Source organism: Tauraco erythrolophus, chromosome 5, assembly GCF_009769465.1.
Source record: "Tauraco erythrolophus isolate bTauEry1 chromosome 5, bTauEry1.pri, whole genome shotgun sequence".
Classification (NCBI taxonomy): domain Eukaryota; kingdom Metazoa; phylum Chordata; class Aves; order Musophagiformes; family Musophagidae; genus Tauraco; species Tauraco erythrolophus.
The window spans coordinates 10,299,057-10,316,040 of NC_141469.1; positions in this window are offsets into that span (position 1 = coordinate 10,299,057).

The following is a 16,984-nucleotide window of genomic DNA, read 5'->3' on the forward strand; positions in this document are numbered from 1 at the left end:
ACATCTATTGTATTTACTAGGGAACTAATCAGATTTAACTTTAGACATTATAAGTAAAGAATCATGAGTTGCAGAAGATGGAAAAATAATTAGTGAAGAAGCTACCAGGGTGTGACAGGAAATACATAATACATAAGCATAATACATAATCTGCTGCATAAATACGAAAGTATGTATTGGCATCTGACCAACTTTCTAAATTCAGCAAAACTTGTCATGCTGTGCAATCTCACGTCAACATAATATAAGAACAAACTTGCAGCGTCTTTGATCCAAAGAGCAGTAATGAGACAAAAGAGTCAGTTTGTCCTTCAGCTCTGGTAAATGATAATTGGATAAATAGAAGAAAAACGTAGGTAGTTCATTCTTGACTTTCTGCCTGCTGTAACGTGTCATCGTGCAGTGTCGAGAACACTACATTAAAGCAACGATGATGTTATATGATTGATGCTCTTTTAAAGCACTAGCTAAAGAATAAATATTTAAAATGCTAATAACTTTATGTAAATAGAGACTCTTGTGTATTATGATAGCTTCTGACCTTGCGTGCAGTGTTGCAGAAGACCTTGTGCTGGTGTGGTGTGTGTATGCTCTCCTTTGTACTCAGAGGCCAGGTGCAGTACACACAAAATCATAGAATGGTTTGGGTTTGGAGGGATCTTAAAGATCATCTAGTTCCAACTCCCCTGCCATGGGCAGAGACACCTTCCACCAGATCAAGTTGCTCAATGAACCGATCTCCTGGTTTAGGTGGCCTAAGAATAGCTCTCAATATTGTGTTAGTTCTTCTAGCATAGTATTTCCTGGTGGCTACCAAACAAAATCACACAAAGTTGGGTGCTTGGCCTAAGGGAACAGTTACTGCAGTAGTATGCGTGCAAGCACATATGAAGAATTCAGTTGATCTTAAACTGGAGGGAGATGGGCTGAGGCAAGTCACAATTTACGCTGTTGCGTTGTGATGGGATTACGCTAAAGTAATAATACTAATGGAGGACAGTGTGCTCTGTGTGAATCTTGAGGAAGTACCTGATCCAGGAAATTTGCTTTGAAATTTGTACAGCTTCGGTGATCCACTTAATGATCTCTATGGGAGATCCTCCTCCTCTGCGTATCTTTTTTAAGCTTCCCTTCACTTAAAAACTGAGAATACTATTAACAAAATGCAAACACAGGTTATGCATATCCAATATAGCATTTCCTATCAGCTTCTTCACAGAGGTGTTCAGAAGCTGATAGTACAAAATTTATGGCAAAAGCCAGCTTTTTGCTTCCTCCCACTTTGCCTCCAGCTGTGTCAGAGCTAATTTGAGTGAAACACCTAATTATCTATTAGCCAAGGTTATAAAATAAAATTAGTCACAGCCCTCTATGAAAAATGGCTAACAACTTTCTGCTCATTAAAAATCAAAGCATATACTTACCCATTTTTGATACAAAATGACCAGAGTAAAATCTGTATGAATGAATATATTAAAATTATTCTGAAAAAAAATCACAATTAAAATAGAAACACCTGGAATGAAATGGCCATTTACATTTTAAACTGTATTTCATAAAAAATTACAAGCCTATGAATGCTTAAAAAAGAACTCTCACTTCGTTTCTAGCTTTGAATTTCTGAATACGTGGGTGGAACAATACTTCCTTTCTCACTAGCCATCAAGGAGTTCATTAAAACACGTCTTGCTCTTCAATTGTACAGTAAAATACCATTTTGAAAAGCAGTATAGTTCAGATTACTATGAGATACACATATTTAGCTTTAATGTCAGTAAACTTTAAAACAGAAGGGGAATCACCAGGTCAAAAAGGAATTTACAAATTCATGGGTGGCAGATACTAATGTTTATTCAAACCCTCTACTATTCCAAATCTAACAGCTATGGACACTGAGGAACTACAAGGGAAAAATGTACCACAGAAAGTGGCTGAGATGATATGGAATTCCTAAACAGACTCTTCTATGACTTCTGTCAGAACTTGGGTCTTGACAGACCACTGATCTTAGTAGGACATTTCTTATGTTATTTTCACTTGGTTTTAAATTTTTTTGCTTTTCAGATGTTATAAAGTACAGAGATTTTAATGTATATCTATTTTCTGCAGTTATTCTTTCGTTAGTGTAATTAATCCTTCAGAACTAACAGGTTGCAGTAAGAAGGTGGTGAGGGGGAAAAACAAACATCCATAAAGGCATGATGGACATGCATATATATTCTTCATATATATATATATATATATAAAAAATATTATTTGTGTGTTTCTGGTGTTGTGAAATCTCTATTATTCTAAAAGATACAGGGCATCACAATGAAAGCAAGTCTTAAAATCCCGAACATGTTGCTTAATTCAGTGCCCCAGGGGTTCTTGAAATGCTTTAGCTTCAGTTGATACGTGGTAGCATCATTTAGTGAAAGCTTTTTTCAGGGTGACTTAACACTGTGGACCTAGGAGACAGTTTCAGTCAAGCAGAGAAGGAACCCACTGAGTGAATGACAGGAGCATTACCTTGCAAACCAAGAAGGATTTGTTTGGTATAACTTGACTGTCTGACCAGCAGCTGACAAACTCTGATGCGTACAACCTGTTCACTGAACCCAAATTATGTATGGTTTGTTTAACATACTTCCACTTTCCGCTTTCAAGTAACAATAACCTGTTTTGTAGTATAGTCCAAAGTGCAGTACTATGCTTGATCAAAAAGCCATAGTTGCAATGCTTGTTTTTCTTTCTCCAAGTTATGGTTTTGGTTTTTAATTATTCTGAAAATCTGGCAAGATTTACATATCTGCAGGACAACACAGATGTCTGCATGCCATTTAACAGCTTTTGGGTGAGATAACGTAGCAGGTAAATACTGGAGTTGACATCTAGTGCATGAGTACAAAAGCTTGGCCTTTATCATTGGATAAATAAAGTAAAAGACTTACTGTGTGATTTAAAGAACCTGAGCCTGTGTGCTGTCAAGTCAGCTGCTTTTTTGCTTTTCTGATACAATAATCTCTGCTTTATTGGCATTAATTTAATTTATTACATTGACTTTCTTAAGGATTTTTTCCTCTCTTATGTAAGCAGTATTAGTTTTCCTCTTCTCTCAAAAAATCTTGCTTTTGCCAATGTATTAATACAACCCAGCAGCAAGTAAAATCATGTTATTGCTGATTGCATTCAAAAAGACAGCACATTGGTTTCACCTCTCTTAGCACATGTGCAAAGTTCCCATGTACCAGGTGGTTGTAATTAGTCTGCAATGCAGTTTGGCTGGCAAATTTTTTCCTGTTCATGGGATAATTTCACTGCTCCAGTCCCAAAACAGAGGAGGGTAATGGTGAGAGAAGTCTTTTAATTGTAGTTGCTCTGGTATAAATCTTAGAGAATTTCCTGTAAGCAAGTTAATGCAAGCTGATAGTCTGAAAATTAAAATCATCTAGTTTTTGACATCCCTGGCTCTCAGTTCATGTGACTTAATGTTAAAAAGGAAGGTTTCAGTAAACACTATTGCACAAAATGCACAGTTCCTTGTTTTTTAACTGACCTATATGATGGAAAAGATCATGTAAAGAAGTCTGACATCTAAAGCTTTTAAGTGGGAATTACATAAGCCAAACTTCTGTTGTTTTGGAGGCATATTCTGTGATGGTCCACGTAGATGGATGACTTAGAAAACACAGATACTTAGCGTCAACTGACATAGTAACAGAAGTAATTTTGAAAACCCTTTTGGAGGAGGCTGCCCATGCGCTACCGTGTAGAAAAGATGTGTTAACGCTCATGAACAGAGAGCTGTGGGTGCTTATGTTGCACTGGTTATTAAGTGTTGAAAAATGATTGAAGGTGGACTTTCCTCAAGTACTAATACTTTGGAGATGTTCCCAGGTTCGCTGACCTTGTCGAAGAATCGATCATAAGATCGTAGAAATGCTAACGTGCTGAAATAGAAGACAGCATTTCTGAAAACTGAAATATTGGGAGTGACACAAAAGTGGTGTTTAAGTAGAACAATCAGTTTGCTTTATTATTCAAGTAGCTGAATGTTGATAAACTATACAGTTATGGTGTGCAGGCAAAGCCTGTATTTTCAAGAGAAAATCAAATGTTTTTTTTAAGCCATTCAGTGACACGATTGGGAAGTTCAGGGTAGTTATGCGTTTGTTAGGTAGCTACATATCTGCGATGAAAAACACATCAAAATGCCACATTAGTTGAATCAGTGAACCACAGAAATGCAATACTTTTTATTTCCCTCCTAAACTGTTTTGCAGATTTCTTTATTTTTTATTCCTGACCTATGTGTTTAGGATATTTAAACACATATCAGCATAGCAACCATTCTGAAAGTTTTCTATCAGGTGTCAGTAGAACTCAGTAAAAATCCTGAAATTTCCCATTAGAAAATGCTACTTCATTACAACTTTAAAACTTTTCATAGGGAATGCCCTGCTTTTGCTAAAGCTGACCTTGTGAGTCCCTCAAAACCTGGTGTTTTGCCTGTGCACCAAGTTTAACTTGCCTAGTCTATCCTGACAGTTGTATAAGTGACAACTTCAGGGGAAGGGAAAACTGAGTCTACGTACTTGGTGTTCACCTCACAGTGCAGACAAATTTCAGTGGCTGTAAATGACAGAATAACTTGAATGACTGTTTCAAATACCATGACTATGAAAAAAAACTCCACATCTAAAACTGTAGCTTTATTCACACGCACACAAAAATTTTCCTGTAGCTCTGACTGTGTACATGGATTGAAATTAATCTGTGTTGTGCTGTGTGAAGTATTTTGTTCTTCCTTCTTCTGCACTATGTGTAGTCATGCATGCAGGTATTTTTGTTGTGGTTTTATCCATTAATTTTTTCTCATTGATAGAAAAAATAGAAAATCCTAGGAAAAAAAATATTTAGCGGTCCTGAAACCTTGTTTGGTAAGCTGAAGTGTGCTTTCAAAAATGAGATCATGAGTTACCTCAATAATAATTGCCAATGATGTTTGTGTTGGTGATATTTAACTGGAGAAAAAAACTTAACCAAAAACCTTAGGGAAAATTATTCTTTTCCTTACTTTCCTCATAATTGGACAATTTTATGTGAACTAATATTTGTTGTCTGATAAGGCTTTCAAGGGAGCCAATTACATATTTTCCCCCATCAATATTATGGTGTTACAGGCTTTTTCTGAGACCTTTTGTAGCTTATTTGTAAATATTGATTTAGGGGTTGCTCTTTGGGAGATAGCATTTACAGTCTAGCTGTAGTTATGACAGTTACTTCTGCTGATAGAGTCTGTCAGGAGAAACACTTCAAATAAAGCTTCAAGTAAACGTACTCCAAATAAGATCAGTGTCTGAGAAATTCATCTGGCAGAGTAACCATGATGTAAGACACATCTCTGTAATTATTATCCCTCTCTGACAAATTAACTGCAGGACACTGGTTCTGTAAGAAATCAAATATGTTAAATATGAAATTCACTAAATCTATCTGTTGGTGACTTTTATACAACCTGACCTTTCAAGTGCTGTAAGTCTGGTGGCATCCCCAGGTAGGTGTGTTTACATGCGTGTCTTAGGGGTTACTAATAAAACCCAACCTAACAGCTGTTGTTTGGTGCAGGATTTTTATTCTACATGCTTCATCTTGATATGTGAGCACCTTTCTTCAAAACAGTGAATGACAACATGATAAACATACTTTGTGTGCAGGTTTCTGTCCATCCATCCTTCCTTCCTCTCTGGCCTCCTCTCCCTCTCTCCGTCCTGGGAATAGAATTGCGTGATGGTTCAGTTTTGTGTTTCAGTTGTGTACAATGTGGTGTGTAGCTCTGAGAAAGGTCAAAAAGTATTTCTTGATCTTGAAACAGAAAGTAGTGAAGCTTGTGGTAGTTCTTAGGTGTTGTAAGAGCGTTTTAGACCAGCCTCAGGATCACTTTGCCCCTTGCCCACTGGGCTTTACTCTTGTGATGGACAGTTGCATTTTTCTGATATGTAGAATTCTTAATAGTAATCCTCATCCTAGTGCTTCACGTTTTAAATTGTTCTTAGTCTAAGTCCTGGAGTCCTTTGAAGATACAGGCAGAAATGATACTAAAGAATGTGGTTCTTTTTCTTGTCTCTATTGCAAATGGAAAACAGGACTTTTCTCTACTACTTCTGAACAAAAGAGAAATGTATATGAATAAATAGCGTCAGTTTCACCAAAACACTTATTCCTAAACTAGTAAAATATTCTAGGACAACTTCTCTCATTTTTTTCCTTTTTTCTTTTTTTTTTCTCCTTGTAAGAGATTGCACAAATTGAAGTTGCAAAAAGAATATCTATAACCTTTCCAAGCTGCAAAGAAGACAATTGGTGTCTTGAGCTTTTTGAAAATTAATTAAAATAGAGACAAAGGAAGATAATATTTCTTTCTATAAAACAACTTTGCTCGTAAGAATCTGGAGTATTTCTGTTGGTTGACTTAAAATGTAACTGTCTATATAAAGAAACAAAAAAGCTCAATGACTAATATTCTTTTTTTCCATCAGCTCTTTCCCAGCTAATTTTGCTAATGAGATCTGAGGTCATTAGTTTCTTCATTTATTTTAATCTTGAAGCTCTTTTCCAGTATTTTTCTATTTCTTTGGTGCATTATTTTTCAATACCGTTTTGTTTTCTTACGTTCCAGATGGTATAGAAATTAAACTAAAGGTAGAACTCTCTACAGCATTTGTCTAGGGTAGCAGATAAGTTTGTCCCTTTTGAATTGGAAATGAGATCTATCAGAAGTAAAGTGAATAGCTGAAAGAGTAAAAGAAAGTGCTACTACCGTCATTTAAGATTATTTATTAACTGTTTTTCTTCTTAAATGATCTCTGCGGTCCCTTCCAGCCTATGCCATTCTATGATTCTAAAAAAAACCCCAAACCCCCTAACATTTCCACCCTTTCACTATATAGTATTATGCTAACGAAGTAGAGTAAATGATAGGATAAATGTTTTTTTGAAATCTGATATGGTGAAAGACAGATGCTTTAGTTTGAGAATAAGAAAGGTAGATTAGCAACAACAACAAAACAAAAAAATCCCTGGAATTTCTTCCTGTTAGTGACAAGAACAAATACCATAGTTTCAGAGGGAAGTCAGCCTTGTAGGCAGGGAGCCAGTGCAACCTGTGAAGTGTTGCCTTTTATGCCAGATTTGCATCTGTCCAGCACAGGTGAAATAGAAAATGACCAGACAATAGCTAGATATTACAGTGTGTAATAACATAGCCTATGTTTTGTCAGATTCAGACAGCAGTATGAAAAAAGTTTATAGTTTGGTTTTAAACGGTATTTCACTAGAATGTATTTGCTATGAGGAACACGACATCCTTTAGTTTGACTAGGTGAGGCTTTGCCAGCGTAACCTATTTAAATGACCAGGTCCAAATGCACTGTGAACAGCCAGAGAAAATATGAGAGGGTGAAAATCAGAGTGCTTTGAAGAATGGCTTATGAACTCAAATCAAGCAGACAACTCTTTCTTTGCTGATACCATTCAAACATGAAGGAAGGCAGAGTGTATTTGCTATTCGAGTGGAAGAGCTCCTGCAGCACAAGGTGTGACTGATAAAGTTTAGCACATTCATCATGGAGTTAAGGTCAGTGAATTAGTTATCTCATGCTTTATGAATCAGTTTGAGAGGATATTCAAAGCATATGAATTTGGTGAACTCTTTATAAGTTCATTTTTAAATTATTAAAGAATGCACATTTAACTAAAACTTGGGAAGGGGAAAAGGCTGACTTTTTTCTTTTTTTATTTTTTTGAGGCACATTCTGTTAAGTATTATTTCCAGAAAGTTAGTGTCACATAGCATTCAGAGAACAAGACACAAAGAAAAATTGGTACTTACCTAGCTTTGCTATAACTTGCCCTGTTAGCCAGGCTTTACACTTCATATTTCTGTACTTAAATATACCCATCTGTAAAACTGTCATAATCTCCTTTTCACAGGAAAGTTGTGAAAAGCAGATTCTTAAAGTGCTTTTACACCTTCTGATGAGCTCTGTATTCGAGCAAATAATCCTACTTCTTGCCCATTCGTGAAAAATTTACCAGTTAGTTGCAATTCTTTCATAAAGCATTACAGTAAACAAATATTTCACGTGCAGGTCATTGCAGGAAGGTCGCTATCCATAGTTTCTTTTTTAGCGGATGTATAGGAATACTCTGTAGTTTCCTGGTTCAGATAACATGATCGTGCTGTGGTGATTCATTCTTACTATTTACAAATGATTGACAAACAGCTGGTAAATCCTTGCAACATGTTAGCCTTTTGAGGTAAGTATTCATTTTAGGGAATATAGATGTCAGTATAGACACCTACGCCTAGGATGGTAATGCTATGTTTTCCTTACAGAGAAGGGAGACATGCAGGCACTTTTAGGGCACAACTTATCTGAGACATCTGCTAGAAAGAGATAAAGTGTTCCCTGGGAGTGTCTATCTGTTTCCATTGATTACTGAAGAAGCTGAGGTTCAGATGTAGGCATCTGAACTGCACATGCCTAAGGTTAGGTGAGACTAATCCTATCTTGAGCACGTGGTAAGCCAACAGAACAACAGTCGTGAGGAAACTTTTAATGTGATTTTTATTGCAAGCATTTATTTGATCCAGTGTTCTTTGAAACCTCTAAGATACCTGGAAATACACGTCCTTCCTTGTAGGCTTCCAAGAAATAGTACTGTGGATATTAGAGAACAAGCATATTTAAATGATAAGCATATTCACACATTCACACATACTTTTAAAACGCGTGGGTTTGGTTTTGCACTACTTTCTTAATTTCTTATTCCCTAGAACGTTAGTACATTGATTGCAATAGCACCTAAGGGCCTATGGTCAGGAATTAGGAGCTTGTTGTGCCCATAACTTCGGAAGTGGTAACATACGGAGAATCTCTGTCCCAGCAATCGTCTCTTATTTACGGACAAAAATTTGCAGTCAAGGGAAGAGGTGATTTGGGAGACAAATGACAGTGAACAAGCACATACTTGGAATAATGTTCTTGACTTCTGTGCAGTTTGCTTATGTGCAAAGTCTATGTACTTGGGCTTCAGGGTTATTTGGGATTTTTCTTGGTCTTTTGTATTTAAGCGAACAATTCCGCTTTGTATTTCCAATCTTATTTTTCTCTTTCTGGGAGATGAGATGGGTTTTTTGTTCCTCCTTTTTAAAATTCATTTAGGTATAATAAAGTTTGCTGTTCTTATTAAGTCCTTCGGGGGGCATTGGTGACTTGAACATGTAATTGTAATAGTAAAAGTAGCAATTTTGCCCCCCATCTCTCTTTTGAGAGTATTGGTAATTTGTGGCACAGCAGATTGCACAGTTGTGTTATGTTTTTAGCTTTGTTTTGTAATGTATTTGAAATATAGGATGGAGATGGATAGACGCACAGGTGAAGTAATTGCCAAATAAAATCACATCGTGTCTATTATAAAGCTAAAGACTTTGAGAAATGCTTGAAATATTTTTTCTTTTTGGGGAAAAAACAAGTCTGTATGAAGTGTGTTATATAGGCAGTGCGGGCTTAAGGGGCGAAGGTTACCAAGACTTTTCCAATAATAACAGTGCTCTGTAATATAGACAGATATAATTTTTGTCTCCTACTTTCCTTATATATGTGATTAATGTGTGATGCCAATATACATCATTTTGCTTGCATGAATTAGAATCAGTCACCTTTTTTAAAAATTCCAGTTGTGCACATAGAATTTGAGTATATATTTATGCCATGGAAAGAGGAAATTTGAGATCTACTAATAACTGTATTCTTTCCTTTTCTTCAGGGACAAGGCAGGGTTTTTTACAGTTGTTTTGTTTAGCTACTGGAAATAGGAAAAACGTGTGATAGGTGCATGTGCGCTTTTGATATTTCGTATCAGTCCATAGTCTTCATGAGTCAAGGAAGGTGACAGAGAAATAACAAGCAAAATGCAGAAAGCACTTAGATAGGAAAGTAATGCAAGAGCACGTCTTAAACCTGTTCAGAACCATTAGTGTGTTTTGTTTATTTGTTGCAGAAGTGGATAGGAAAAATAAGAATGAGTAGAACGATGAAACATAAGAATTATTGTGTTTTGGTGTCCTTTCCTACACCCCACCCCAAAAGAAAGAAAAAAGACAGGACAGCAAAATTATGGAGAAAAACAATTCCATTTCTAAAGAAACGAAGACCACTTTTAGAGAAGAGGAAATGTCCTATAATATGTTTCTAGACCTCAAGAACTGTAGTGATCAAATGTCTTTATCTTTTGTTTAGAAAAAAATCACAAATAATCATGTTTCTGAGGTGGTTTCTGTTAAAAATAAATAAATCCCAAACACCCAAAGTTAAATACAGACAGGTAGAATGCTAGGATTGTCTATTGTTGTCGTGATCTAATAAGGAACCATTTTTAATAAATGAAGCAATTGCCTTACCGACACTGCTGAAAACACCATTAGCTTTCTTTTCGGTTAACAACTCTGCATTAACAAATCAAAAGTATTACACAGTGTAGCCATCAAACTTCCCTTCCAATAACTCCTGACACATGTATTTAAAAGACAATTTGAAACCTGTCCTTCAATAAAGTATGTGATTTATCCCTCCAAAACAAATATGGAATAATATAAAAGATAAGCAAAGGATTTTTCATTTTGTAAATGATATGTGTAGACCTCTTTTGACTTTGTAGTTTTTCTACGTAAAGTGTGATGAGATTAAAAGGCCACAAACATGTTCCTGGTCATCCACTTCTGATTCCAAAATCCTATAAATGTGTATCTTGCCAAGCAGGAAAAGTTGGTTGTGCAGCATTCTTCTGGAAAATCACAAAAGCAGCCATGCTATCAATGGAGGAATGTTTGCTATCATTGCCAGCTGCCTCAGCAGCCTAAGGAATTCAATGGAAGAGACAGGTTTCAACCAGAAACATAGGATCTTGTTCCTCAGAAGTTCTTACTACATTACAAGTGGAAAGTGGCTTTTTTCTTTCATTACCTGCCTGAAACCCCAGTGTTTAGAGAGACTATTGAAGAGTGAGCTCCTTTCTCACCTATATCATGACTCACGGAGTCTCTCTGATCTGGGTGATACATTATTGATTGTAGTTTCCCTCTGACATCCCCTTCCCCTAACATCCATTTGATACTGTGGAGGCTAATGCCTTCTCCTCCCAGCCTTTACCAGTGAGGAAACTTTCAAAACTGCATCAGTGGATGGTCATTTGGTTCCAAAGTTGCATCCACACACTGTTGCGTCTTGCATAAGACTCTGGAAGCAGATGGCCTTATTTCTGATGTTTGCTTGTATCTCCTCTTGATAATTTGCTCTGTGCCTTCAGGATGGAGAATAGGTAAAATATCTCTTTCCTCTGTCAAGAAAATGAAAGAGGTGCTCCGATCAGTGATCAGGGAACTGATGCTAAAAAGGAAATTTGGTTATTGTTTCTGCTGCTGAAATACTTATTTTCATAGAAATATGAGTAGAGATTAATTCTTGATTCCTTCTTCCGGTGGCTGATGAAATTGTCTTCACAGGACAGTAAGCGATGGGAGCTTGCTGTGTGAATGAAAGCGTGTGCCCATCATAGTGGTTTATCGCCATGTGCTGAACAGGGGACGGGGTGCCTGGAAACCAACAAACATGGGCTTCAGTGAGTTTTCTTTGTCTGCTGACTGGAGAGAGACACTCTTTACACTGATATTAATTGTCCATTAAGGTTCCATTTTCTTTTCTAATTACTTTGTTTTTTCTCGGTCAGTAAATGATCCTTGCTTATAGTCACACTCCTTCACACACTGTTGAGGCCTTTCTTTCCAATTCAAATTATGTAATAGACTGTATACAACAGCTTATACTGAAGCAGAAAACTGATCAGTTGATGTAGGTTTATGAAGAGCTCTATATCATTTTGTCTTCCACAGAAAGAGCTTGCCCACTGTCACTCGATAAGTAGTCTTTAACAATCACATAACCACAGGGTATCTCCAGTATGCATTCTTTAGATAAAGTCCTCATTAGGTTCATGTAAGATCACTGGCTTTAGCCTGCATTTTATTTTATATAATGAGTTCCTTTTTATACAATAAACCTTATGAAAGAAGAAATTGTTGCCTCATAGGGACGAGATGGATGAATATAATAAGGCTTCTGTTGGAGGGATTTATGATGTATATTTAGCATTGCAGACAACATAGTAAATCACTGCCACAGCCAACGTGAAAGATACATTAGTTGCCATTTGTTTTTTACCAGCCTATCTAAGTCCTTTTCAGATGTCATTGTGGAGATTTATAAATCAGTCTCATTTCATGTTATTAAAAAGTCTATTACACATTATAATGCAGCTCTAAAACATGGCAAATTATTTCTCTTTCATTGTTGTTGGTACCATTAATATCTTCTCCCTATTCTGTGATATTTAACCTAGATAGAAGCAGCACTGGTGCCAGTATTGTGGAAACAACACAGTAATTGGAAAGGCAGATAAAATGTTTGTGAGAAATGTAATAGTCATAAGTTTTCTCCAATTTCCTGGGACGTCCGTGTAAGGGCATGTTATGTTCTTTGGTCAGATGCTGCTGTTAATCTTAAAACACTGAAAAGAAATTACTTCTTTGGAAATAGCTTAGAAGATCAGGTTCAGTATTGTGTTTACATGAGCTATGTCCATAATGTTAACTACAGCAATATCCATATCGGAGGAACACATGCGATTGGATTTTTCTGTTGAAACTTTGGTTAGATTCCTTCATAGATAGGAGTATCTATGGGCACATCAGTTGAAACCAGTGTTTGCTCACAGGTAGACATATCACAGAACACACAATACTATTTTTACACTGCTCAGCATGATCAGATTCAAATGATTGATTAATGCTTTTGAACAATGGAAAGGGTCAGAAGAGAGTTAAAAACTCAAAGAAAGGAAATGATTAGGTTTGAGTGAATATTCATAACTCACAATTTTCAGTTTCCATGGCCCCTAGTAACTAAACATGGTACTTCAAAATGCTCCTTTGATCGAGAGTAAATGTAGGCATCAGAGGCAATTTTTGCATCTTGGAAAAAAAAAAGATTTGAAAATTAATTAAGAGTGTTTTGTTTTGTTGTAATGTATGGCAACGTCTTCCAGATATCTCAGAGGACTGAAATATCAGCAATGGTTTCAGTCAAGAGGGAAGACAGGTTGTATGGGAAGAGGGGGTGTACTGAACTGACAGAACTGAAAAACAGTAAATTAAGTGTCTGTTGTAGCTCTCAGAGGAAAAAGTGGAGGGCACCATCACTGCCAGGTTTGAGTTTTCTCCAGCAATAATTTGCTTGATCCCTTTCAGTTCACATGATATCTATTTTACTCAAGTGCGTGGATATATAGATGGCTGCTTAATAATAGATGGTTTCTGTTATTTGTGTGTGCTGTCTGCAGTTCTTTTCCAGTTTGTTAGAACATGATAAGCCTTATTTTCTTTAAAATACTACTCGTTGGAATGACTTTTTTCTCCATTTTTTTTTTCTCCTCATCAGACTCTTTAACTTGATTATTTTACCCCCTGCCTACTTTACTATCCGTTTTTTAAGATTCTTCTGGATTGTTTTAATCCTACCTTGCCTAACTATCTTGAATGATGGCTATATATATTAAACTCTGGAAATTTTACCTGAATAAGGACAACAAATTTGGTTTATTAATCAACTTTTCAGCAGTGTGAGGACTGTTTTCATAGCCCTGAAGTATTTTGAAATGTTGCAGTTTGAGGGGGAAAAAAAACCTGGGTTTTTTTTACTTGCTCTTTCTTTTACATAATACCTTGATGTTTAGCCTAAGGGTATTTATAAAATGAAAATACATGACTCGTATTCTGTAAATAACCCCAGTGAGCCTGAACGGTGAGCCAATTTGTATATTTTGTTTCATTATGTACAGGAATATCTTTATAAAAAAAATAACTAAACATGAAGTCTTTATTCTTTTAAATTCTTTTTGAAAATCTCTAGTTTACAAAACTGGAGGTAGTAAACTGTAGACTGTATTTATAGCTCTATAGTTTATATGCTCTATACATGCACAGAGGTTATATATGTGTGTGTATGTGTGTGCATTTACGGAACTGTGGCTTCCTTATGAAACTCTTAAGTTTCTGCTGGGCAACAGTCAGTACAAAGTGTGCTCAAACATTCCTTGATCTACTTTTTAATACCACTCTTTTTTCCTTAGTCTACCTTTGGGGGGGGGGGGGGGGGGGGCGGAATCTTTATGAAATTTCAGTAGCTGCTATTTTAAACTCAGCAGCATCCCATCTTCAGTTTCACAGGCTACAAATTTCATAGATTTCAAAAGTGTAAAAACAGTGCATACTTGTAATGGAGATCAGGCAGCCTGGGTTTAAAAGGTCTTTTTACCTGTGATCAGAAAACACTGTAGCACCGTGACAGAAGCCATAACAACCCTGATAAGATAATTCTGCTTATTCCTTTGGGAAAGACCACAAAAGGTACAAGAGCTGTCTAGTGTGAAACATGCAAAGTTTGTTCTTCTTGTCGCTCCTATTCAAAGCTCGCTTCAGCCTTCTATGAAACTACTGAAAGAGTTCAACGAATAATAGTTTTTCTCATGTCATATGAGTGGTTGCCTCCAGTGCTTCCTTCACATCTATTACCTACCTGACCCAGTTTCCGTGCACCTAAATACAAGTATTAAATTAGGTTTTCTAAGTGAGGAGTGTATTGTCCTGGGTCTTTCTATAGGTAGACAGGCTTCTTTAGGAGTTATTCAGCACCTCCAAAGATATAATTGATTAGTTTGATTTATCCATGCACAAGTGTCTTCCAGATATTTGTTGTTCATGGTATTTTTCGCAATTTAATTTAACCTTAGAAAAAAAAGAAGCTGTGTTAATTGCCAAAGAGAAGTATTTGAAACGGCTGGCAAAGTTTTACACGGCACAAGAAACTTGTCACTGTGGTGAAGAAACTTGAGGGCAACAGCTATTGCAAGAACAGATTGATTTGTCTGGTTTACTCTCACCTAGTAAAAAAAAATTGCATTTCTGAAATGTGGATTGTTCCACAGTTGCCGATGCTTTTCTCTGGCAGTAGCAATCTGTGCAATAGGATCTCTGTGGGCTTAACCATGTAGTTTAGTCTGAAGTTTAGTGTAAATGCGTAACAGAGTAAACTGGTCTTCTGACTGCTAGCAGGAGAAAATGGCAAATGTCTTTTTTATCTGAGCTCTTCTTTCTACACTGGCTCAGAGTACAACAGATCTGTTTGCCATCTATTGGGAAAGACCTCCCGGGAAAGGCTTGACAAGTGTGTCTTCGTTTGCATGAGCTGTTTGCGCTCATATGGAATACTGACGGTAATTATCCTAGCATAACGACAAAAGTGAAGGAGGAAAACTAGTAGTCAGTCTTCAAATCTGAAAACATGTTTTTTTCCGTTTACTTTTAAGATTTGAAAAATAGACACAGGCATTATGGTGAGAGGTGCTTTGTGCATGTTTGCAATATCATCATCATTGATAGCTTCCTTTTAACAGGAACAATACCCTCTGAGAACTGAAATACCTCTTTATCTTGATTGCCCGAGGACAGGAACCTCCAGGATAAGCAAGATAATAGGAACTAAAATAGCTCCAAGTCCCATTAACTCTAGCCATCATAAAGCACAAGTAATGCACACTCAAACCAATCATTATTTATAATGAATTCTGAAAATATGATATAAAGCCTGAAGCCAAACTCAAATTAAAATCAATATGATGTCACAACAGTACTGATGTGTCTTTTGGAGTTGGCATGTGAAACAGAAAATGATGATAAAAGAATATATTCATCACAATATCTGAATTTGTATTTTAAAAAAATACTGATTCACAGTTGTGTTATGCAAAGAACATCGATGTTTATGGTCTGGTGATAAAGCCTTTGAGCTCTTCTATGATTTGCAAAGTAACCAGGACCCATTGAAAAAAATCCTTGCATCTTGCTACTCCTTTAAAATCTTTATTAATATTTTTTAATAACTTTCAGACTGTATTAACAGCGCAAATAAAATAATCGTAAAAATGATTGAGAAAGCCCAGGGAAGTGACAATTTTCTATCCAAGATCTAGTAATTATCTAATCTTCCCTGTTTACTGAAGCATAGGTTTCAAGATGGGAAAGTAAGACTTGGAGATGAGATGCAACTGTTTAGATTGGGATGTTGCTACTAGAATAGTGTCATGCTTATAAGAATTTTTTTCTTTCTTTATTGGCTGTTGCATGTATGCTGAAAATTAGAATATATTCATTACTTAAAAAGAATAAGCCATTAATATAGCCATTACTTTGGATGTCATTGTCAAATGTACATAAAAAGCATCACCTCATTAGAAAACTTTTTGTCTGTGTAGCTTTTGATTAAAATGCCATCAAGTTGTCAGTTTAAAACACTATTCATTTTATGGTTTTATATGTGGATATACAGAATACTTGTGGCACTGTAACCTTCTGTATAAACAAGACAGATCTAGAGAAAGAAATATTTATAAGCAGATAGATAGAAGGGTATACAAACCAGAGAGACGATCAGTGATATACTGACTCTGAAAGTTTTCTAGATGACTTTTCAGGTCACTCTGTAAGTTTATCATGTGCATATTTATACAAAAATGGACTAGGTGCATTAATGTGACACAAGTATCCATGCAATATTCTGTTTGATCTGATATAAAAATAACAGGAAAAAAAAATGCAGAAAAATTCCATTGTGAGTAGAGGAAAGCTTGTTACTGACCTCAATGGGGCTATAAATGCTACAGTTTTTTCCTGTTCCATGATTGTTTTCCATTGAAAGCTCAGTCAATTAGAGTTGCTTATTGCCATCCAGTGCTAATACCTGAAGTACCTTAAATCATTCCTTACACTGCCTCAGTCATTCCCTTTCTTGGCTAACCTGTTTGGTGTACATCCATTTTTCTAGCCTAC